This window comes from Mauremys reevesii, linkage group 2, assembly GCF_016161935.1.
Source record: "Mauremys reevesii isolate NIE-2019 linkage group 2, ASM1616193v1, whole genome shotgun sequence".
Classification (NCBI taxonomy): Eukaryota; Metazoa; Chordata; order Testudines; family Geoemydidae; genus Mauremys; species Mauremys reevesii.
Window position 1 is genome coordinate 280,379,785 of NC_052624.1, and position 23,250 is coordinate 280,403,034.

The following is a 23,250-nucleotide window of genomic DNA, read 5'->3' on the forward strand; positions in this document are numbered from 1 at the left end:
TAAGGTGCAGCAGGACTCTTTGTTGCTTTTCACAGATCCGGACTAACACGGCTCCCCCTCTAACATTAGATTCTAGTCTGTTACAGATCAGGATGTGGCATCGAGAAGTTACTTGCTCAAAGTCACACAGTAACAGTGTCTACATTAGAGACTTGTACCCTTGCAGCTTGCATCGATTCAGAATATCCCACTCAGACATCCTATTTCAAGTGCACAATGTACTGCCTCCACACAGAATGGTCCCTGCAAACATACATTTCTGCAATTATCTCATAAATCCTGGCACGGCTCCCTACAGCAGGTGCAAAATGACTATAGTATGATGTATATTTGTACCTGCTCACATTTTTGTTGTCTCCTGTCAATGTTTCTGTTCTGCATGAGGAGCCACATATGCATTGTGGGGACCAGGGACTACACTGCCTTCGTGTTCATCAATGCTGCTATATGGGGTGTGGGTTCAGAGACAGGCAACTGGGCAGAGCAGAGGTTAGCAGATACTTCCTCAGCCCTATGTCCTACCAGCTTGGGAGGAAGAGAAGAGCAGGACTATTCTGGGATTGCAGTAGAAAGAGAATTTGCACCTCTGGTACCAATTGCTACATATACTGGCACTGCACCAGGGGGAGACTGGCTCAGTAGAGGATAACATGGTGGTTAGACGGTTACATTTGCTTGGAGCAAGGCTATACCAAAAAGAAGAATCAGCTTGCACTATTGACCGGAATCTCACATGTGGCCATGAGCTGTGTTGCATGTGTTTGTGGACCGCAATGGTGGCTAGCACAGTTAATTTATCGAATGGTGGACATGGCCAAGGAGGCAGTGACAAAGTTGGGACTGACTGCCAGTATGCTGCGCTAACCACTAACCCACATTTTTTCAGTTGAATGACCTTCTCTTCCTTCCGACCAGAGACAGGGCTCCATCTTGAGAAGTGCTCAGTTCCTACTGCAGTCACTGACCTTGGAGGGCACTCGGTGTCCCCTGAGGATCAGGCCCCTAATAGGCTAAAGATACAGTAATGACATGGAGTGATCAAAGCTATATATTGGAACCCTTCAAGACCACGCTGCATCAAAACGTTGACAGATTCCTCCTGTATTTGCTCATCTTTAAAGGGTTATAACCTGGACGTTAGAGCATCCGGTAAATTGATATAATGTGTGGTTAAAGGGGACTAATGGCTACAGTAATTGATTATTTGATGGATAGCCAGAGAGCCCTTTTAGTATGTGAGTTTCTGCTACAGTCCAAGACATTTTCACTCTCCAGTTAACCCAGAACTGATTGCTCACATGAATTATCTCCTTGTCTGACTGCAGATATCATTTTTCCTAATGAAGACTGCATGAGAAACAAACTGGTGGAGGGGTGGGGTGAAGAGAATAGAAAGTAAAATCCTTGATGTTGTGTCCTGTGAAGAAGAAATAGAGTCTACTGTGCAGAGACACAGATTATGGAATTTGTACTGCCCAGATAAGAAGTCTCTCAAATGACACAATAGATGGGAAGAAGCTGGAAGGTCAATTTAAATTAGATAAGGCAGCCATGACAGCCAAGGGAAGAGTACTGAATGCCGAAACAGGGAAGGTGTTATTTCAATGTTGGTCCTGCTCACCACCTTCCTGGTTCCTCTCCCTTTCCCCACACAGGCTGTGCTCATATGTTATGAAGATTAGTCCCATCCTTCTATATAGGGCTTTATTCTGCAAGGTGCTAAGTGCCCCGAACTGGGTGCTCAGCTCCTTTGAGCAGGCACTTAGCACCTTGTGGGATCAGTTCATTAGTGGGTAAGATCCTGAAAGCAGTGACCTATCTGCCTGACACATTCCTAGAACATTCTTGTTGATACGTGAAATAAAAAGATCATTAATATTGGTTTAAAAATCATCCAGATATTATGACTATTGGCCTTCCTGAAATGTACAGACATGAACAGAACATCAAAGGTCTCCAGACCAATCTGGGGGAAATCTTTGTCAAGTTAAGCTTCAGTCAAGGGCCGATTGCTACAGAACCCAGCACAACCTGGAATAACTAGACAAGGCTGCCTGCTAATCCCAATTCATTTCAGAGCTACAAACTTAATATGATGAAAGCTGCTGCAGTTTGTAAATCTGCTTTTATTGAAAAATTGGTGATGAGCAAAATGCATAATGTTCTCTATTAGTCTCCATCTTGTGTGCTTCCCCTGGGCATTGAGATATTCTTATCTTGTTTTCCTAGCTGTTCCTCAAGCATATTTACATTGTCAGTTTCACAATAGGTATCATTATATCAATAGGAGCAATTTAAACATTAATAGCATGGTTATGGGCAGAAATGCAACTGATCATATCACATGCTACTAAAGGAAAACATATGTCACAGAATTGGCTTAATTGTTCTTTGTTCTGGAATGTTATCTTTGCCAAAAGTTCTAGGTGGAGGGGAAGGGCAGTGGGGAGACAGTGAGAGGGAGAATGGATGAAGAAGAGAGGACTGTGATCTGACAAGAATGAATGAAGGACAGAAGATGCTGATGAGAGGGAAGTGGGAGACAGAGAGGGAAGATAAGAGGGAGTTGCTAGAGACACATGGTGAGTCAGAAGCAGAGCCAGGAGTAAATCTGACTCCCAGTTTCAGATTATTATAATTTATAGACCATGGAGCCCATATCAGATGAAGGGCCAGCTAGCTCCTCACCATCACAAAAATAATCAATTGTGCGGGATACCGTCACCTGACCCTAATGGATCCGGGCAACTGAGGAAGATGGGATTCCCAACATCCCAAATATATTTCTAGAGTGGTGGTCCTTCCCAACCCAAAATACCGCTCTTAGTTTAACCCTTTCAAATACTGTTATTGGCATGAATCATCAAATGTGTCCATTTGTGAATAAAAATTACTGCCGTTAAGTGTCCCATTTCATTTATAGTCAGACAAATGAACCAGCTGTTCATTTGTCTCTTACACCCCTAGTAAGGTGGTTTTTGCCAGCACCTCCTGGCAGACACACTCAAACCTGATTTACTATAGAGGGATGTTGGTAATTAAAGACTCTCTGTTACACAGTAACTACATTGATGCTCTGAAGTTTCACCAGTGATTCGGAACAGAATTTTGCCCGGTGTTATAATACACACGCATGAGGGGACAGAGTAAATGCTGCATGCACATTTCCTGGGCTCAACTGTGCTACTTGAAAGACCTCTTAAAACTGGGCCAGATTCTGACATTTTTACTTCTGCTGAACAGTGCCTTCCTTACTCTGTGTGAAGTCCTATTAGATCTAATGGAGTAAGTTGTTACTCAGTGTGAGTAAAGGTGTCAGAATCTTGCCCACAGCTTTTTCTATGGCGTATTTAACCTATATTTATGTTGCATTTTTCTTTTCCATTTGTCTCAAGTGTCCTTGTTTTTTCCCCTGATGATGCTTAGATCAAATAGCCTGCAGAGAGAGACCTGATCCATACATTTCTCAATAATTGGTTGGACTCAGTCAGTACTTGGATGGGATACTTCCATGGTGTGCATGACTGAGTAAGCCAAGTAATTCCTCCAAGGCTGTGGTAAGCCAATGTCGAGAATCGAGAATCAACTGTGACTGACAAAGACCAGTTCCCCTGTATGTGAATTTTACTCAAAATAGGTATTATTTTTATAAGAATGTATTTAGACTCTATGAAATGCTTGGAAGTTGTTGCATACGTTAATCCAGGGGTCGGCAACCTTTCAGAAGCGGTGTGCCGAGTCTTCATTGATTCACTTTAATTTAAGGTTTACATGCCGGTAATACATTTTAATGTTTTTTAGAAGGTCTCTCTCTGTAAGTCTATATATTATATAACTAAACTATTGTTGTATTGTAAAATAAACAAGGTTTTCAAAATGTTTAAGAAGCTTCATTTAAAATTAAATTAAAATGTTGAGCTTACGCCGCTGGCTCGCTCAGCCCACTGCTGGTCTGAGGTTCCGTTCACCTAGGCCAGCAGCAAGCGGAGTGGGGCCTGCGGCCGGGACCCCAGCTGGCAAGGGGCTGGCAGCCAGAACCCCAGACTGGCAGCGGGCTGTGCGGGGCCGGTGGCCGGGACCGCACACCAGCAGCGGTCTGAGCGGCTCAGCCCGCTGCCACTCAGGGGTTCCAGCTGCCGGCTCCTGCCAGCCGGGATCCTGGCTGCCGGACCCATTCAGCCCACTGTCAGTCTGGGGTCCCGGTCCTGCCCACATACAGTGGGTACCTACCTTCTCCCTGGTTCTGGCCCATTCTCTTCCTCTCTCTGCACTGAGCTGAGGGTGGGAGTGCACTGAGCACAGGGCTGGGGGTGAAGGAGCAGGCTGGGGGTTGGGATGTAGGGTCTGGCCAGGAGCTAGAATGAGGGAGGGGGCTCAGGGTTGGGGCAGGAGTTCTGGGTGTGGAACGCTTAACTGTGCAGCTCCCATTTGGTGCGAGGGTTGCAGGTGGGAATGTGTGGGGGGGTGCGGGGGTGCAGGAGCACCAGTTTGGTGCTCGGGGGGGTGTGGGGATGTGGGGGGTGCAAGAGTCAGGATGGGGGGAGTGCAGGGGGTGTGGGGCGGCTGGGTATGTGGGGGTGTGCATGAGTCCGGGCAAAAGGCTGGGGGCATGTGAGAGGGGTGCAGGTGTCAGGCCTGGGGGCCTGGGTATGAGTGGGGGTGCAGAGTCAGGGCTGGAGTCGTGGGGGGGGGAGTGAAGGAGTCAAGCAGAGGGCTGGGTGTGTGTGAGGGGGGTACAGGGCTCAGGGCAGGGGCCTGGGTGGTGTGTGGGGCTGCAGGGCTCAGGGCTGGGGGTGTGGGCTGGAGTTGTGGGGTGCTCACAGCAGGGGGCTGGAGGGGATATGCCCCAATTCCATCCCCCCCTTCCCCAATGCTCTGCCCCCGCTTCTTGTCTGCCTCCGCCGAGGGCGGAGAAGAGTGGGCAGGGCCAGGCTGGTCAGGACTGTTAATGGTACGCTACTCCCTGCCGGCTTGCCATAGGTTACCGACCCCTGTGTTAATCTCATTTGCAATGTCTGTATTCCATGTTGTAAGAAAATATGCAAGTTTTGCTTTACAACTTTGAAAATGTTTGCTCTGAACATGTGAACTCAGGCCCAGGAATCATCCCCCCACCCATCCACAAGGACTATCAAAGCATGATCCCTCCATCACTCTGGCAAGCTGATGTCCCAGTGTGCTGTTAGGTGTGTTTTGATTTTGGAGGAACAGCTTTTGGCTGAGATGTAGAAGTGAGGTTTTAACCACTGGTGATCATGAAAGATTCCATGGCTTTTTTAAAGATTAACAGTGTTAGTCCCAATGTCCTGGCCAAATTTATACTCCAGTAATTACATTCCGCCTGTTAAAATAGATCCTACAGATTCAAATGAACATAGTGGCATTCTGCACTTCCTGTCCTAAACTTCTGTCTAGTGTTGCAGTGTATTTTTGGTGTCCAGTCCTGCTCCCACTGAGGATAATGGCAACATTCTGACTGTCAGCAGGATTGAGTTGTTACAATGGTAGACATGATCTATCGTAGAGTTGGCTGTACTTTTGTGGAGGTGAACTGAGTAATCTAGCTAGAAAAATAAATCCTGAAAAAAAAAAGAGTCCTCAATCAGAATCATCAAAGAGAATTTTGCCTGAACAAGAGATTAGTAAAAACAGACTACAGTCTTCAGAAATTGGCCCACAGAGTATATAGTCAATTAGTGATGTTTGTGAGACACATTAGGCCCCGTCAGGATGAAAGGTTCTAAATAAATGCAAGGTAGATCCTTACTAATCTTATTTCACACCAGTGCAATAATGAAATCCAATGATTTCTTTTGTTCTTTTCTTGTGTTGTAGCAGATGAGCCAAGCCCAGATCAATAAAAGGCGCTTGTTGGCATTACTATTTCCTTCAGAGCTGATGGGAAGAGTTTTACAGAACAACCTGCCAAGTCATCTTTCCTGCAGGATTTCCTCCATGCATTTCACCCAGAGCCTAATTTTCACACATACAATGAGAGTGAATCACAGAGGAAAACAATTCCAAGACAGAAAAGATAGTGCAGACCAGCTCCACTATTGTGTCACAGGCCCTATGACAGAACCAAAGATATCTTCGCAATAGTCAGTGGAAGAGCATGACAAAAGGAACCAGATGCCACTGTTTGTGAAGGTGACTACCGTGCATCTGAGTATAGGAGACCTGCAATAGCTAATTTATGACTTATGGATGACCCAGTCCCAAACACCAGTGCAAGTGAATGAGAGAACTGATTTATTTCATGATGCGATGCTTGGGGTTAACAGACTGCATTGTAAGGACAATTCAGGGTCTTGTTAAAATGTAATGAGACTGGCTAAAAGTAAAGAACGGCTACAAGAGACCAATCCTCTTCTGATACTTTGAGATTTTAACAATGGGCCTGTGAAAGGCATGTGCCATCTGTGCAACTGCTCAGGACACTCTGCTTTTCTGGATGTCCAGCTCTACCAACGTCTCCTACCATGCAACAAACCGCTTGACCTTCTCCTCACCCCTTGCTTTGAAAGATGAGGTTGTGGTGACAAGGAGAGCTGGCTGAAACGGGGCAGATTTAGTTGGGATTGTTCCTGCTTTGAGCAGGGGGTTGGACTAGATGACCTCCTGAGGTCCCTTCCAACCCTGCTATTCTATGATTACCTACATTTCTTCATGAACTGGAGATCCCTGAACATTTCATTTCAGAAACACCAAAATATGGTGTTCCTGAAACGAAACATGGGAAACTGACGTCCTTGTCTGTTTGACAGCTACTATTCGCTACTCCTGAGTGGGACGCATGGGAGCCAGATGGCCTGAGATCCTGGAAGCCCCAGTGTCCAATCCTAGGACTTCCAGTCTCCTAGCTTTGTGGCAAGGACCCTGACAGCCCTGAGAGCCTCAGCTCAAGCAGGGGGCCTGGCAGCTCGAAGAGACCTGGCTTCAGTCGTGGCTCCCAGGACTGCCTGCCACAGAGTGTGGAGCCTAAAAGTCCCCAGAGACCCAGGTGCCACACACTCTGCTGTGGATTGTCAACCCTGGAACACTGGTGGGTTTCCAATGGGTGTGTGTGTGTGTGTATCCCCCCCCCACCCCGCAGATACTTTACATTCTAAATGTTTTCAAGGCCCCTGGATCTGGAAAGAAAACAAAAAACCAAACAAAAAACAGGCAGTTTTTCCCTCCAGTGAGATTTTGCAAAATAAAGCAGTGATTAAGATGATTGCGAGCAAACTTGGATCTCTGTAGGGGGCCAGTACAAGGTGGCTGGAAAGCAGTAAACAATGCTGGATAAGGGTACGGCAGGTTTTATAGTGATTGATGGCATTGGGCACAAAATAAAAAATATCCCAAAATGAGCAGATCCTACGTAAGACACAAACACAAACAAATTTCCAAATGCAACAGACGCATACTTGTGAGATGAGAAGAGAAACACTCAAGAAACGTGAGGGACCAATTAAATGGGAAAAAATACCCACAGAAAAACACTTCTACCCATTCTTGCAGTTCACCATTCATGAAGGAAAACTGATGAACTTGCCCATTTTCCAGGCCCTTCTTGGCCATTGCAACCTCCTCTCTGTCCTTCTTTAAAATCCCTGCTCACGGCCCATTTCCACCAGGATACCTATGACAATCAGAACCATTAACATGACTGGATACCATTATTGTTTCTACAGATACGGGTTAACTGATATCAATATTTCATGCTAACTTGTATCTTAAAACGACCGAAAAATCGGCTAACTTTGCAGGTAGCTGGTCTCCTGTCACTGTTACCCGAGCCCTCTCCCACCCCTTACATTTGTCTATTACACTTGTATCTTGTAGTAGTTAGGCCCTGATCCTTCATGCAGGCAGACACCTGTGCCCATCCATGCAGAGTCCCACTGAAGTTAACAACAGTCTGCGTAGGCAGAGAGCACTGCAGGACTGGAGCCTTAGGCAGTGCATCCTTTGGAATAGAGACTACCATGAGAGCTGCCATCTGGCCGACACTGGAGACTGAGACAGAGAACTCCTGAGCTAAAAGCCCGAGTCTCTTCAGTTTGAGCTGATGAGCAGGCTGTGTAGCTGGGCGGTAACAGACCCATATCCTCTGTGAAGTGGTCAGAGAAGGGAACATGTAATGCACACACTGACCAGTGGGTCACTTTCTAAGTTTCTGCCCAGAATCCAGTGAAATGGTTCTGAGATTAACTAGGGCCTCTGGACACTACGGTCATACAGTAAACAAACTACAAGTGTTTATGATTCATCAAATCCTCTCCTCCATCACTGTCAGAGTGTTCTACAAAATGGATGCTTGTGTACGTGTACGTAGTTAGCTAAAATGTAATCTGCCTGTAGATGGCACTCAAGACGATGCAGCATTGGTGATAGGTTTTCTAGGACCAATAAAAGCTTTGCTTGCTGTGTACTGCAAATAGCTTCTGGTGTGCGGCTCTTTACATGGAGCGCTTAATCGCACACAAGCTGCCGGATGGGATCACACATCAGGCCATCAAGTCTTCTGTATCCAGCTTCAAGTAGAGGCCAATAACACATGCTGCACAGGAAGCCAACTCTCACCTTGTCTTATAAATCACCTAGCGATTGCACAAGAGGGGAGCAATTGCCTTCCTGACTTTCTGTGAACTTTTATGGCCAGAAGCATAAGCTTTGATTACTCCACTTTGCTCCAACTCCCGCCAGAACAGCTACAGACATACTGTATCTCCACTGCTACGATGATCAATATCGCCTACACACACCTTTCAAGATCCATGGATCCTACACATGCCTATCACATGTGGGGAAACTCATTCAGTGCACTAACCTCCCCAATAACAACTATGTGAGTGAAACCAGGCAACCCCTGTGCTCCTGAATGAACCTTCACAGAAAAACAACATAAACCAAAAACTTCACATCACCCATGGATGAACAAAGTGATCACACCACATGTGACATCTCAGTCCTTGTCCTCAAAGGAAACCTGCATAACACCTTCAAAAGACGAGCCTGGGAGCTTAAATTCAGAACTTTGCTAGACACTAAAAATCCTGGTTTTAATAAAGACACTGGATTTATGGTTTATTACAGCCATCTGTAATCCACTAGCACCTTCCTCCCCCGGCCCCCACACATTTTGTTCTATGACTAGAGAGGTGTTTAATGGGCCATTTCAGCTTGAATGATCTTTTAGAATATGCATTAACTGCTTAAACTAAACAATCTCAACCACCTTGTATTTAGCACCTTTTCCAGACCTGAAGAAGAGCCCTGGGTAGCTTTAAAGCTTGTATCTTTCACCAACAGAAGTTGGTTCAATAAAAGCTATTACCTCACCCCCTTTGTCTCTCTAATATTCTGGAACCAATGCCGCTACAACAACACTGCATCATTCTGGAACCATTTGCCACGCACAGCAGTCTGAAGGAACGTGTTTGCATGGCAGCACTATCTGCCGAATGCCCTTTATGAGAGCCCTACTGTAACACTGCTTTAATTAAAGGAGGCTGGAAGAATGGGACAATGCAAAGTGCTACAGTGTTTTACCCAAGCGGAAGCCATAAGAGGCATTCTTGACAGCTTGTCATCGCAATGGCATATCACACCTTGTAACACCCACAAGCGGGGAGCATACATGACGCTTTACATGAATCACAAAACTCCAACTTCCTTAACCATTTTGAGGAGTGAAGCGTTAGTATTATGCTGGTAAGGAAACATCATCTGCATTATGATGATAGCTACCAATACAGCTGTTCAACAGGCTAGTTGAGGCATGGCCACCTTTCCATTTCTGTGTGTGTGTGTGTGTTTGCGCGCGTGCACACACACACACGACATTCTCACCACTATTTGCTGATGCCACACTTTTTGGATTGCTCCCCTAATTTCAGGATCAGTGGCAACACATCTGGCACAGTCTCTTGAAGCAAAGGAGGCAGTTATAGAAACATTTCTGCTATATGCTCTTGCCAACATACCATTGTACATTAGGACAAAAGCTACCAGGAGCAACCAATACTTTTATAATGCATTTTTAGTATTCCTTCTTTCTCTCCATTGTTACAAGATATTGCTATCAACTTAATAATAATAACTTCATGTACCATCTATAGAGAACCTTTCATCCCAGCAGATCCAAAGTGCCTTACAACAACATTATATAAAATACACACCACTGAAATGCAGCCACCTCTGTGGTGGAATCCAGATGCTGTTTAACTGAGCTCAGCAATGTTAGAGCACAGGAAGGGAGAAAAAATACTGTGTCCAGGTGAAACTACATCAGGAGCTTAATTTGGCAGCACAATATAATTCACAATGAAATTTTCAACAGGAAATCAAGACTAAGGGTACGTCTACACTACGGGATTATTCCGATTTTACATAAACCGGTTTTGTAAAACAGATTGTATAAAGTCGAGTGCACGCGGCCACACTAAGCACATTAATTCGGCGGTGTGCGTCCATGGTCCGAGGCTAGCGTCGATTTCTGGAGCGTTGCACTGTGGGTAGCTATTCCGTAGCTATCCCATAGTTCCCGCAGTCCCCCCACTTGGAATTCTGGGTTGAGATCCCAGTGCCTGATGGGGCAAAAATCATTGTCGCGGATGGTTCTGGGTAAATGTCGTCAGTCATTCCTTCCATCGGGAAAGCAACGGAAGACAATCATTTCGCGCCCTTTTTCCCTGGATTGCCCTGGCAGACACCATAGCTGAGGTCGGCCGGGGGCACAAAGACAAAAATGGGAATGACTCCCCGAGTCAATCCCTCCTTTATGGTATCTAAAAATAGAATCAGTCCTGCCTAGAATATGGGGCTAGTGTACTAGAGAACCAGTGTATCAGAGAACCAGAGAGCACAGCTGCTCCGTGTCAGACCCCGCAGAAATGATGAGCTGCATGCCATTCACGGGGGGTGCCCCTGCAACAATCCCACCCGTTGCTTCCTTCCTCCCCCAGCCTTCCTGGGCTACCATTGCAGTGTCCCCTTCATTTGTGTCATGAAGTAATAAAGAATGCAGGAATAAGAAACAGTGACTTGTTAGTGAGATAAAATGAGGGGAAGGCAGCCTCCAGTTGCTATGATAGTCCAGGCAGGATATTAAGCGGTGTGGGGGAGAGGAGCCCAGCATCCCGCTGCTATGAGAGTAGAGGCAAAACATTAAAAGGTGCGGGGGAGAGGAGCCCAGCATCCCGCTGCTATGATAGTACAGGCAGTACAGAAGCTTTTTTTTACACATGAAAGGGAGGGGGCTGATGAAGCTCAGCCCCCAGTTGCTATGATGAGGACGGTTATCAGCCGTTCTGTACCATCTACTGGGAATGACCGGGAATCATTCCTATTTTTACCCAGGCGCCCCCGGCCAGCTTCACCTGAGGCCAGCCAGGAGCACTCACGGGCTGATGACGAGAACGGATACCAGTCCTACTGTACCATCTGCCACCGGGGAGAGGATGCTGCTGTTTAGCTTTCCAGCACCCCGTCTACCAGCAGCATACAGTAGACATAGGGTGACACTGAAAAAAGGCGAGAAACGATTTTTTTCCCTTTTCTTTCGGGTGGGGGGTGAAGGGTGTAAATTGACGACATACACCCTGAAACACCCGGGAAAATGTTTTTGACCCTTCAGGCACTTGGAGCCCAGCCAAGAATGCAAATGCTTTCCGCAGACTGCGGGGACTGTGGGATAGCTGGAGTCCTCAGTACCCCCTCCCTCCCTCCATGAGTGTCAATTTGATTCTTTGGCTTTCCGTATTACGCTTCTCACGCAGCACTGTGCTGAGTCCCTGCTGTGGCCTCTGTCTATCATAGCCTGGAGATTTTTTCAAATGCTTTGTCATTTCGTCTTCTGTAATGGAGCTGTGATAGAACAGATTTGCCTCCCCATAAAGCCATCAGATCCAGTATCTCCCGTACGGTCCATGCTGGAGCTCTTTTTGGATTTGGGACTGCATCGCCACCTGTGCTGATCAGAGCTCCACGCTGGGCAAACAGGAAATGAAATTCAAAAGTTCGCGGGGCTTTTCCTGTCTACCTGGCCAGTGCATCCGAGTTCAGATTGCTGTCCAGAGCGGTCACAATGGTGCACTGTGGGATACCGCCCGGAGGCCAATACCGTCGATTTGTGGCCACACTAACCCTAATCCGATATGGTAATACCGATTTCAGCGCTACTCCTCTCGTCGGGGAGGAGTACAGAAACCGGTTTAAAGAGCCCTTTATATCGATATAAAGGGCCTCATTGTGTGGACAGGTGCAGCGTTAAATCGGTTTAACGCTGCTAAAATCGGTTTAAACGTGTAGTGTAGACCAGGCCTAAGTAACATTTCAGTTACTAGCAAAAGAGGCAAAGTTATGGGCTTGATTGTGTTCTCATTTGCACCGGTGTAAATTAGGAGTAACTGTACTGAAGTCGCTGGAATTACACCACTGCTAAAACGGATGCAGCGAGATCAGAATCAGAGCTGTTATTTTGATTGCAAGCTCTTTGGGCAAGGGAATGTATATTGCTTAAATAAATTATGTTACAATTTGAATTTAAATAGTGTCTATTTTACAGAACATAATGGCCACACTGAGTCAGACCAAAGGTCCATCTAGCCCAGTATCCTGTCCTCTGACAGCGGCCAATGCCAGGTGCCCCAGAGGGAATGAACAGAACAGGTAATTGAGTGATCCATCCCCTGTCGCCCATTCCCAGAACCCAGATTATTTATTATTTGTATTACAGTGGTGCCTAGAGGCCACAACTGGAATCAGGGCCCCAATGTGTGAGGTGCTGTATATACACATACTGAAGAAGTGTCCACGCTCTGAAGAGTTTACAGTCTAAACAGACAAAATAAATAAAATAAAATAATAACTGGAGATATACCAATCTCCTAGAACTGGAAGAGACCTTGAAAGGTCATTGAGTCCAGCCCCCTGCCTTCACTAGCAAGACCAAGTACTGATTTTTGCCCCAGATCCCTAAGTGGCCCCCTCAAGGATTGAACTCACAACCCTGGGTTTAGCAGGCCAATGCTCAAACCACTGAGCTATCCCTCCCTTAGCACAGAGAGGCTAAGTGACTTGCCTAAGATCACACAGGAAGTCTGTGGCACAGAAGAGAATTAAACCCAGTAGGTTGGTGCCCCAACCACTGGGTCATACTAGCAATAACATTATAGCCCTTTTCACAGAGGGTTAAGCTCAGATATGGAGATATCTAAATGGGACCTGATCTTCAGAGGTGCTCAATACCCACAATATAAGACTTTGAGTATGGCTGCGAGTGCTCAAATCAGATCCAAGTCATCTCAGGTTGGACACCCAAAAATGAAGGTGCTGTTAGTGGGCACTTTTTTGGGGGGGTGGGTGGGGAAGGGCCTAACTAATTTGCTCAGGAAGTCACAGGGAGCCCGTGGCAGAGTTGTGAACAGAACCCAGGAGCTCTGACTCCCAGTTCCTTGATTTAGTCACTACATTCAGTCAAAAGCATTCTTGATGCTGACATTTGGTACTGCAAAGACCTCATCAGGCTGTGTACTGGTCCACAGTTCAACTGATGAATGTTTAACAACATTAGAGTATTGGCTTAGGCTGGACTTGATGTATGGCTGCAAAACCAGACACAATTATTAGATAAATCACACATAGTGTACAGGTGCAGAGCAGAGAACTCCTGTTCTTTCACTCCAAACCCAGGCCTCTACCGAGTGAGTCAACAGCAAACTCGTTTTGATTGCTACAGCAATAGGTTCCTGATCCTCTCTGGGCTGGTCACTAGATGGCGACATCACCCTCGCTCACTCATAAACCAATACAATACATTGCAGAATCCCTTGTTAATTGCTTTCTCAAACAGAAGGTATATCTACTCAGCAGCTAGACATCCATGGCCGGTCCATGCTAGCCCACTTGGGCTCGTGGGACTCAGGCTGCAGTCTTGTTTCATTGCTGTGTAGAGTTCTAGGCTCGGGCTGGAGCCCATGATCTTGGACCCTACTGGGCGGGAGGACCCCAGAGCTCAGCCTCCAGCCCAAGCACAGACGTCTGCACAGCAACAAAACAGCCCTGCAGTTCAAGCCCCACAAGTGTGAGTGGGCTGGCATGGGCCAGACGCAGGTTTGCCTTTGCAGGGTAGACACACCCAGAGAGGATGGGCCTGAAAACAGCTGACAGATATAAATAAAAAACACACCAACTCCAACCAAATTCCCTCTCACAAGTCACGGAAGAATCTGTCCCATTTCTTTCTTTAAATTGCAACTCTTTTCATTATAATTCAATTCTCAAATTCCAATTCAGACAGAAGATATGCATTTACTTTTAAAAACAAAATAATAATAAAACTAAAAACTTCCTTTCTGGCCCCCAGCCAAGACAGGAGCTGAAGGTGCCAAGTTTCCGCTAACAGATGTTTTCAGCAACTCCTGGAAGAAGTCCTCCTCCAGGGAAACATGACAAAACAGTTACTTACCTGTACTCTGGCTGCTGTTCTTCAGAATGTGGGTGCACATGTGTGCTGAGCTCAGGTGTGTGTGCGCCCAGTGCACTGCAGTCATGGCCGTAGTTTGAGGGGACGGGACGGGCATTGCCCCTCATGGAGAGGCAAAGCTTAGGGGGGCACAAGGGGTCACATGCCACTGCTCCCCAATTTCTGCAGAGGGGCTCTGTCCTTCGCATGCTGCGCCTCCCTTCCCCCAGCGAGTTTCCAACTCACTTGGCCACTGTCTCCTAGTGAGAGTGGCCACTCTGGGATGCCACCTCCTGAGTCCTAGTGCCTGTTGTCAACTCAACGTGTGCTGGGAGCCCTGCATGGCCATCATCCTGTTTCTGGTACAAAGGTGAGTGCCCATTGGGGCTGTGGGGGGCAGGGCAAGGGAGTGGAGCAGGGCAGGGGAAATGGAGGAAGGGTGGAAGAGGCAGTGGGGAAGGGAGGGGGACGGTACAGAGCAGGGGGAAGAGAAGGATAGGGGAATGGGGCAGAAGGATGAGGAAGTGGGGGGAGGGGGATAAAGGCAGAGAACAATGGGAAGAGGAAAGGGGATGGTGTGGAGAGGGGATGGCAGGAAGGCAGCTACAGCAGTACCAGGAGACACCAGAGCGGCAGCATCACTGCAGCAGCCGGTGCTGGAGTCGCCACAGCAGGCAGCAGCAGCAGCTGGGATGCTCCTATATAAGCTGACCCATCTCCCCTGCCTCCATGACCTGCAACACCAGCAGCCCAGGTACCACTCCAGGTTGGGGGAAAGAGCCAGTGAGCCAGGGGAAGTGGCTTCAGTGCATGTTCACACACATGCACATATACATGTGTTGCCCACCGAAATATAGCAGTCAAACTACGCCTATGACTGGAGCCAGAGTTTTCTGCAGCAATAACATGGGGCGGTATATGTGCTCTGCACATCCTCTTGGTCCCTCCCAAGACTATGTAAAGGTGGCACTGCCCAAATCCTGTCAGTTAGAATCACAGAGTATCAGGGTTGGAAGGGACCTCAGTTGGTCATCTAGTCCAACCCCCTGCTCAAAACAGGACCAACACCAACTAAATCATCCCAGCCAGTACTTTGTGAAGCCGGACCTTAAAAACCTCTAAGGAAGGAGATTCCACCACCTCCCTAGGGAACCCATTCCAGTGTTTCACCACCCTCCAAGTGAAAAAGTTTTTCCTAATATCCAACCTAAACCTCCCACTGTAACTTGAGACCATTACTCCTTGTTCTGTCATCTGCTACCACCGAGAACAGTCTAGATCCATCCTCTTTGGAACCCCCTTTCAGATAGTTGAAAGCAGCTATCAAATCCCCCCTCAAGCTGATCAGACCATGCCCTTCCCTGTCTGTTTATCACAGTTGTATTGTCAGTCAGTATCTGAACAGATAAGCCCCTCATGTTTGGGAGAAAAGCACATGAACTGCTCAAAGCTCGAGGACATTGATACAAAGAGCTGTTTCTCATTCCACCCATAACGCTTGAGTTTTCAACCCATGAAGGTGCGCACCCCTTCCTATAAATCAATTTCTCCAGGAGAAGAGTCTGGGTCCAAGGGTCTGTCAAAGACGACTGAGCAAATACCCACACAACAGGCTGCTACTTTAAGCCCAGTGAGCAGTGGATTCCACCAGTGCCCAGCACCAAAATTAACTACTAAAATAGCTAACATAAAATAAAACAATAAGGGAAACCTAATCCCTGGGTACTAACTGCTGACTAGCTATTTATGGGGGAAGGTAGAAAGCTAAACTCAGTGACTACGCAGAATAAACAACTGTGAAGCAAACCGCACAGGGAGCCCTGACTCAGGCAATGTGTGATGAGAAGGAACTGAGCGGGGCAGGGGCAGCATCGCCCTTACATTACCTTAGGACAGCCCACAAGTTGGCCATGGCGCACGAGCCGCCGAAATGGGCACTCAGGCGGAAAACTCTCCGCTGTGCTGGGTGAACACGCCCCTGAGTGGAATACACACGTGCAACCACTCAATGAAGAATCTTAAACTCAAGGGAATTAACTGACTTTCCAATATGCTGTTTCATGAGGTAGCTGCGTTGGTAAGCCCTTCCTCAGCCATCTGAGGGCTAAGGCCCCTCTCCTCCCCAGCTTGACCCTGCTTAGACTGTGGGTCTCCCAGACATGGTAAGAGGGAACACACTATACCACTCCACCAGTCCCAACAAGGAGGTACCACAGTTCCATCCCATTACTAACCAGACTGAGTAGCTGGTCAGGTGCATTGGAGAAATAAGTTGCATCACAAATGGTTGAAACAACTTACTTTTCTGCAGAGCAAGATGGGAGGAAGGAAAAAAAAAACCATGACTCTGAGACTATGTCTATACTGCATAGTTAGCCTACGTGACCAGCACCTGGGTCTGAGCACTTGAGTTTACAGAGTCCAAGGCCAGAAGGGACCATTGTGATTATCTAGTCTGATCTCCGGCATCACACAGACATTGCCTGAATCAATTCCTGTTTGATCAAGACGAGATCTTTTAGAAAAAAAATCCAATCTTGATTTTAAAATTGCCAGTGATGAAGAATCCACCACAACTTGTGGTAAATTGTTTCAATGGTTAAATACTGTTGCTGTTAAATTTTTATGCTTTATTTCCACTCTGAATGTGTCTAATTTCAAGCCACTGGATGTTGTTACATCTTTGTCTGCTAGGTTGAAGAGCCTATTTCAAAAATTTGTTCCCATGTGGGTACTTACAGAGTGCAATCAAATCACCCCTTAACCTTCTCTTTGTTAAGCTAAATAGATTGAGCTCCTTGAGTCTATCACTATAAGACATGTTTTCTAATCCTTTAATCATTCTCCTGGCTCTTCTCTGAACCATCTCCAATTAATCAACATCCTTCTTGAACTCTGGGCACCAGAACTGGACACAGTATCCCAGCAGCAGTCACTCCAGTACCAAAAGCAGAGGTAAAATAACCTCTCTAGTCCTGTTCAGATGCATAAACAAGGGAGCTCACATTCAGCGGATTATGCACCATGACCCCCAAATCTTTTTCAGAGTCACTGCTTCCCAAGATAGAGTCCCCATCATGTAACTATGGCCTGTGTTATTTAGTCATAGGTGTCTACATTTACATTTAAGCTGTTCTAAAACACAGTGTTTGCATATACCCAGTTTAGCAAGAGATAGAGGTTGCTCTGTATCCATAACCGGTCCTCTTTGTTATGTACCACTTCCCTCAGTTTTTGTGTCATCTGTAAACTTCATCAATAATGATTTTATGTTTTCTTCCAGATCATTGATAAAAAGGTTAAACAGTACAGGGCCAAAAACTGATCTGTGCAGGACCCCACTAAAAACTCACCCATTCAATGATGAGTCGCCATTTACAATTACATTTTGAGATTTATCAATTAGCCAGTTTTTAATCCATTGAATGTGTGCCATGTTCATTTTAGAGCATGCTAAGTTTTTTTTTCCTCAATCAAAATGTTTTGCGGTAGCAAGTCAAACGCCTTACAGAAGTATTTTACTTTTGCACTCTTATCTGCACCAAACCTGTAATCTTGTATAAACAAAAAACAAAACTCAAGTTAGTTTGACAGAATCTATTTTCCATAAACCTATGTTGATTGGCATTAATTCTATTACCATTCTCTATATGCCATTCTGTACTACCATTTTCCTTGCCCTGTGAACAGAATACAATACAGGCAAGGCTGTGTTGTAGAGTCACACCCTGTGCTGCTGGCTGTGGTTGGCGGGTAGTAATCGATCTATCGGGGATCGATTTATCGTGTCTCATCTAGATGCGATAAATCAATCCCCGAATTGACACCCGTACTCCACCTTGACAGGAGGAGTAAGCAGAGTCGATGGGCGAGCCGCGGCAGTCGACTTGCCGCCGTGAGGACAGCCAGGTAAGTCGAACTAAGATACTTCAACATAGCGTAGCTGAAGTTGTGTATCTTAGATTGACACACACACACCCCAGTGCAGACCAGCCCTTAGAAAGGCAAAGCTGAAAAGGGGATATCTGTCTCCGGTTCATTAACGCAATTTACCAAGGACTTATATCTTCATGCTAGTGATGCAAGGGTTATGCTATTTTTAAATGTATTCTTCTGGGGAAAATACCACTGCCATTCACCTTTAATCACATTATAAATGCCGTTGTCAAAGAGGGTTTAGAAGAATACAATATTCTTCCTTTCAACAATCCATCTCCTCAGGGGTTTAAATGCATTAAATAATGCTGCATTCACTTTGGAACAAGGTGACACACCGAGTAAGGTTTCACATTTGTTTCCTGGTAACTGCCTGACTTTTGCCAGAGCAAGAGTCGATTTCAACTCTTGCAATGTAATTTCTGAAGGGGGAGGGGGTGGGAAAATGGATGAGGTCATCTAAATGATGAAGCATCACCATCACCCAGGCTAAACCCATCCACCCTTCCACTGAGCATAAATGACATGCCTATTACATCAGCAGCTTCCTGCTCAAGGAAGAAAAATAAAAACAAAATTGTGCAGTTAACAAAATCCAAGCAAACACAACCAGTCCAGGAATTAGAATGATTTTTATTTTATTTTATTGCTACGGAGACTTTAGATTTGCTACAGACCAATACTAACATTAATCAGTCCAGAGATTTAGCCTATATTGGTTTTAACTCTAACACTGAAGTCTGCACAAAGCCAACTGCAGGGGGGAAAACTGCATCCACATCCCAAACAGGCTGTGCATTGGACAAGGAATCGCTGGCATGGGTCAGCTTACAGGCAGCCGCACTGGCTGTGACTGCACAGCAGTCAGTATAATTTGTGCACTGAGCAAGGACTCTGGCTTCTGTCAGTGCATAGCCAGCAGCACTGGCTATGGCTGCACAGTGCAGCACTGTCAATATATATACACTGTGCAAGGAGATAGGCATTAGTCGGTGCATATGCAAAAGCACTGTCCAAGACTCCAGTAAGATCTGTATAGACATTGAGCAATGACTGCCTGTCTACACTCTTATATACAGTGGTCCCCTGTACAATCTTTCCAGTTAGGCCTTAAACAACACCGTGTTAGGGGTTTGCACTCTCCCTTGTACTTAGCATCAGAAATAACATGGGGACACTGTAAATATTTAGGTAATTAAGTCAATTTAAAAGTGTTATAGAGCAATCGCTGACTAGGGAGGCTCACTAAAGTGGACACTGGTGGAGCCATGTTATGTGACTGAGCCTAGCTCGCTAATATCAAGCCCCCATAGCACTGTCTTCTATTTAACCAGGCACATGCAGGCAGGCATTTCATTTCAGTACCTCACAAGCCACCCACACACCCCTGGCGTCACCGTTTCCCACACACTCATTCTATGTGCTCTACATCTTGAGCGCAGCAGGATTAAAGAATACAAATGCAAGCGCTGACACAGGAAGGGAGTGAGTCTTGGGGTACTCATTTCAGACAAAACAACCTGTCATTCAGCCTGTGTGAAGACTCCGATAATGACTCAGAGACTGGGGTATGGGATGGGAGCGGCTGAATACGCTGGTTTAAACATCAAAGCACACGGACTATTGTGGAGGCTTAGCACAAGAGACTCACTCTCTGTCGCTGCTCCTCCACAAATGACCTATTCCCTTTTGAGCTCTCAAAAAACAAAAAAATCCAGTCATTGAATATGAAATCTTTTGCCCATGTGCCAGATACAGACAGCTGCATTTTCCAGCTAAATCAGCAACCACTCAACCTGTGGCTTTGATTTTTGGCAAACCCCACACGTGAAGCAGGATAAACTATTGACAGTTTGATGGAAAATCGCCAAGGAAAATCCAGGGTGTTGTTGGGAAGCAGTATCTTTAATTCAGGAGAGGGCAGCTTTGTCCCCACAGTGTTCGAGGACAAGGTGTCTCTGGAAGCTCACCTTTCTATCTTTTGTTTTAAACTGAAGGCCCAGATTTGTAATGTTATTTAGGCATTGCTATGCTCAGCATTGCACTGCCAAACTGATTTAGGTGTTTACACCTCACTTTCTAAAGGTATTTAGCACCTAAATCCCCATCAACTGCCAGTGAGATTTTGGCTCTTTAGTGCAGGTGTGGGCAAACTTTTTGGCCTGAGGGCCACATCTCGGAATGGAAATTGTATGGCGAGCCAGCTGGGGCAGGGGATTGAGAGGCACCGGGGGGGGGGGGAGATGAGGACTCCAGTTGGGGGTTCAGACTCTGGGGTGGGGCTGGAGATGAGGGTGCTCCGGGCTGGGATGGAGAGGTTCAGAGGCGGCTCTCGGCTGGGGTAGGGGCACATAGAATCATAGATCATTAGGGTTGGAAGGGACCTCAGGAGATCATCTAGTCTAACCCCCTGCTCAAAGCAGGACCAATCCCCAACTAAATCCCCAAATGGCCGCCTCAAGGATTGAACTCACAACCCTGGGTTTAGCAGGACAATACTCAAATCACTGAGCTATCCCTCCCCCCACATGGGAGGGTGAGGCTCCGGTTGGGGGTGCAGACTCTGGAGTGGGGCTGGGGATGAGGTGTTTGGGGTGCAGGAGGGTGCTGCGGGCTGGAATCAAAGGGTATGGAGGGCAATCAGGACTCGGGCAGAGGGTTGGGGCACGAGGGAGGCTCAGAGGTACAGGATCCAGGCAAAGCTTACCTGAAGTAGCTCGTGAAAACAGCGGCCCATCCCCCCTCTGGCTCCCACATGGAGGCAGTGCCGCACTGCCCCATCCGCAGGCACCGCCCCCACAGCTCCCATTGGTTGTGGTTTCCGGCCAATGGGAGCTGCAGAGCCGGCCCTTGGGGCAGGGGCAGCATGCGGAGCCCCCTGGCTGCCCCAGGTGGAGCTGCTGCACGCACAGAGCAGAGCAAGGCAAGCTCCCAACCCTGCTCCCCGGTGGGAGCTCAAGGGCTGGATTAAATGGTCCAATGGTGTGGATGTGGGCCGTAGTTTGCCCACCCCTGCTTTAGTGCCTAAATCCCTTTTGAAAATGCAATTCAGACACCAAAATCAGTGAGGCATTGCATTGCTGGGCACAGCAACATCTGTATACCTTCTAAAAATCTGGACCAAAGAGGTTTGGACTATTCTGTATGGCTCATAAGATGTAAAACTGAAATCCTGATCATCTGTGTTCATTGGAATGACCCTATCACAACATAATTGTTAACTACCACTAATGAAAGAGGAGTTCCTGTTCAAACTCAAGGTCTGATACTAGAAATACCAGTCTGCCAATTTACATTCTCCTTGGAGTTTTAATGTGGGGTACTCATTTCTTGACCTTGCTGTGCAGCGGCCCTGTGCCCTGTTACACAGCTGATGCCTTCTATCACAGAGATAGGAAGGAAGGAAGGAAGGAAGTGGAGGATAAGTTGAATGGAAAGCAAGTGATGTATATAGTTCGTAAAGCACTCTGGCATCCTGGAACAAAGCTGTGATCATGTTGGTTGGAACATGTCCTCTGTCTGATACAAATATATCTGTCAAACATAACAAAGAAACCACTTTGGGCCATAGACTCATAGACTTTAAGGCCAGAAGGGACCATTGTGATCATTTAGTCTGACTTGCAAATCACATTCCATTGCCTAACCCACCTCCTCCTGTACCAGACCCATAACCTCTGGCTGAGTTGCTGAAGTCCTCAACCATGACTTAAAGACTTCAAGTAAGAGCAAATCCACCATTTGCACTATACCATGCTATTCCACCACCTTTACCTTTATTTCCGTCTTTCTTGAACAGCACATACCCTTTAATACCTATGCTCCAGTCCCAACTACTATGCCCTCATGTTTCTGTTATCTCTATAATATCTGGTTTTACTTGCTGCACCAGTAGTTCTAGTACCTCCATTTTGTTACCCAGGCTCCTTGCATTGGTGTACAGACATCTTAGTTGTTTCTGCTTGGCTTTTCCCAGATTCCTTGCCTAATTAGGTACAGTCATTCTATTGCTAGTATCGCCTACCTGATTGTTAGTGTCATTGGTATTGGCACTATCTTTCCTCTTGCTATCCATTCTCCTATCCTCTGTTGTTCCTTTCTCTATTGCTGTATCCTCTCTTACTTGATTTTCCTCCCACACAATGTTAGAAAGAGGCATGGATATTACGAGTGTCTCTCAACTGTCTCTCCTGAATTCCTAGATTAAAGCTGTTTTAATCAGTTGTGCCAGCCTCCATCCCAGAAGTCTATTCCCCTCCCTGTTCAGGTGGAGTCCATCCCATGAGAACAGTCCTCTGTCTGTGAATGCCTCCCAGTGGTCAAACACTCAAAAGCCCTCCTTATAGCACCACTGCCTGAGCCATCTGTTGATCATCATAATCTTGTCTCACCTTTGCTCTCCTCCTCTACGGACAGGTAGAATCCCATTGAAGATCATCACCTGAACCTCCATTTCTTCAAGCATCTTCCCTAGCCTGGCATAATCTCCCTGGTTGCATTCCAGTGAGAATCTAGCTGTATCATTTGCTCCTACATGAAGGAAAATCAGTGGATTCTTTACAGCTTCAGTTAGGATCCTCTTCAGCCTCAGGTTCACATCCCATATTTTAGCTCCCCGGAGACAGAACACCCTTCTATTCGCTGGGTCAGATCTGGTGACAGGTCTGTCTGTTCTTCTTAGTAGGGAGCCCCCCAAACACATAGACCTGCCTCTTCCTGGTGCTGATGCGATTCCCCAGCCTTCCCCCTTCTGTTCTTTCTAACTGCAAGTCCTCTTGTCTCGTGTTCTCACTTGCAGTCTTCTGCAAATCTCTCTCTGTTCTCCTGGGGCTCTGAATGCTGGCTATCTCCACTGACTC

The 23,250-nt window shown here is 46.6% G+C and overlaps 1 protein-coding gene and 1 long non-coding RNA gene across 24 annotated transcripts in view; both read right to left on the reverse strand.

Annotated features, from left to right (window-relative positions):
- Positions 1-23,250, reverse strand: part of TSNARE1 (t-SNARE domain containing 1) — a 667,577-nt gene that overhangs the window by 278,746 nt on the left and 365,581 nt on the right. The gene's annotated exons all lie outside the window — the stretch shown is intronic.
- LOC120398214 lies at positions 5,305-9,303 on the reverse strand. The gene is made up of 2 exons (XR_005594253.1): positions 9,227-9,303; positions 5,305-5,579 (listed from the first exon to the last, which is right to left on the reverse strand). It is a non-coding gene; the product is annotated as an uncharacterized LOC120398214 (long non-coding RNA).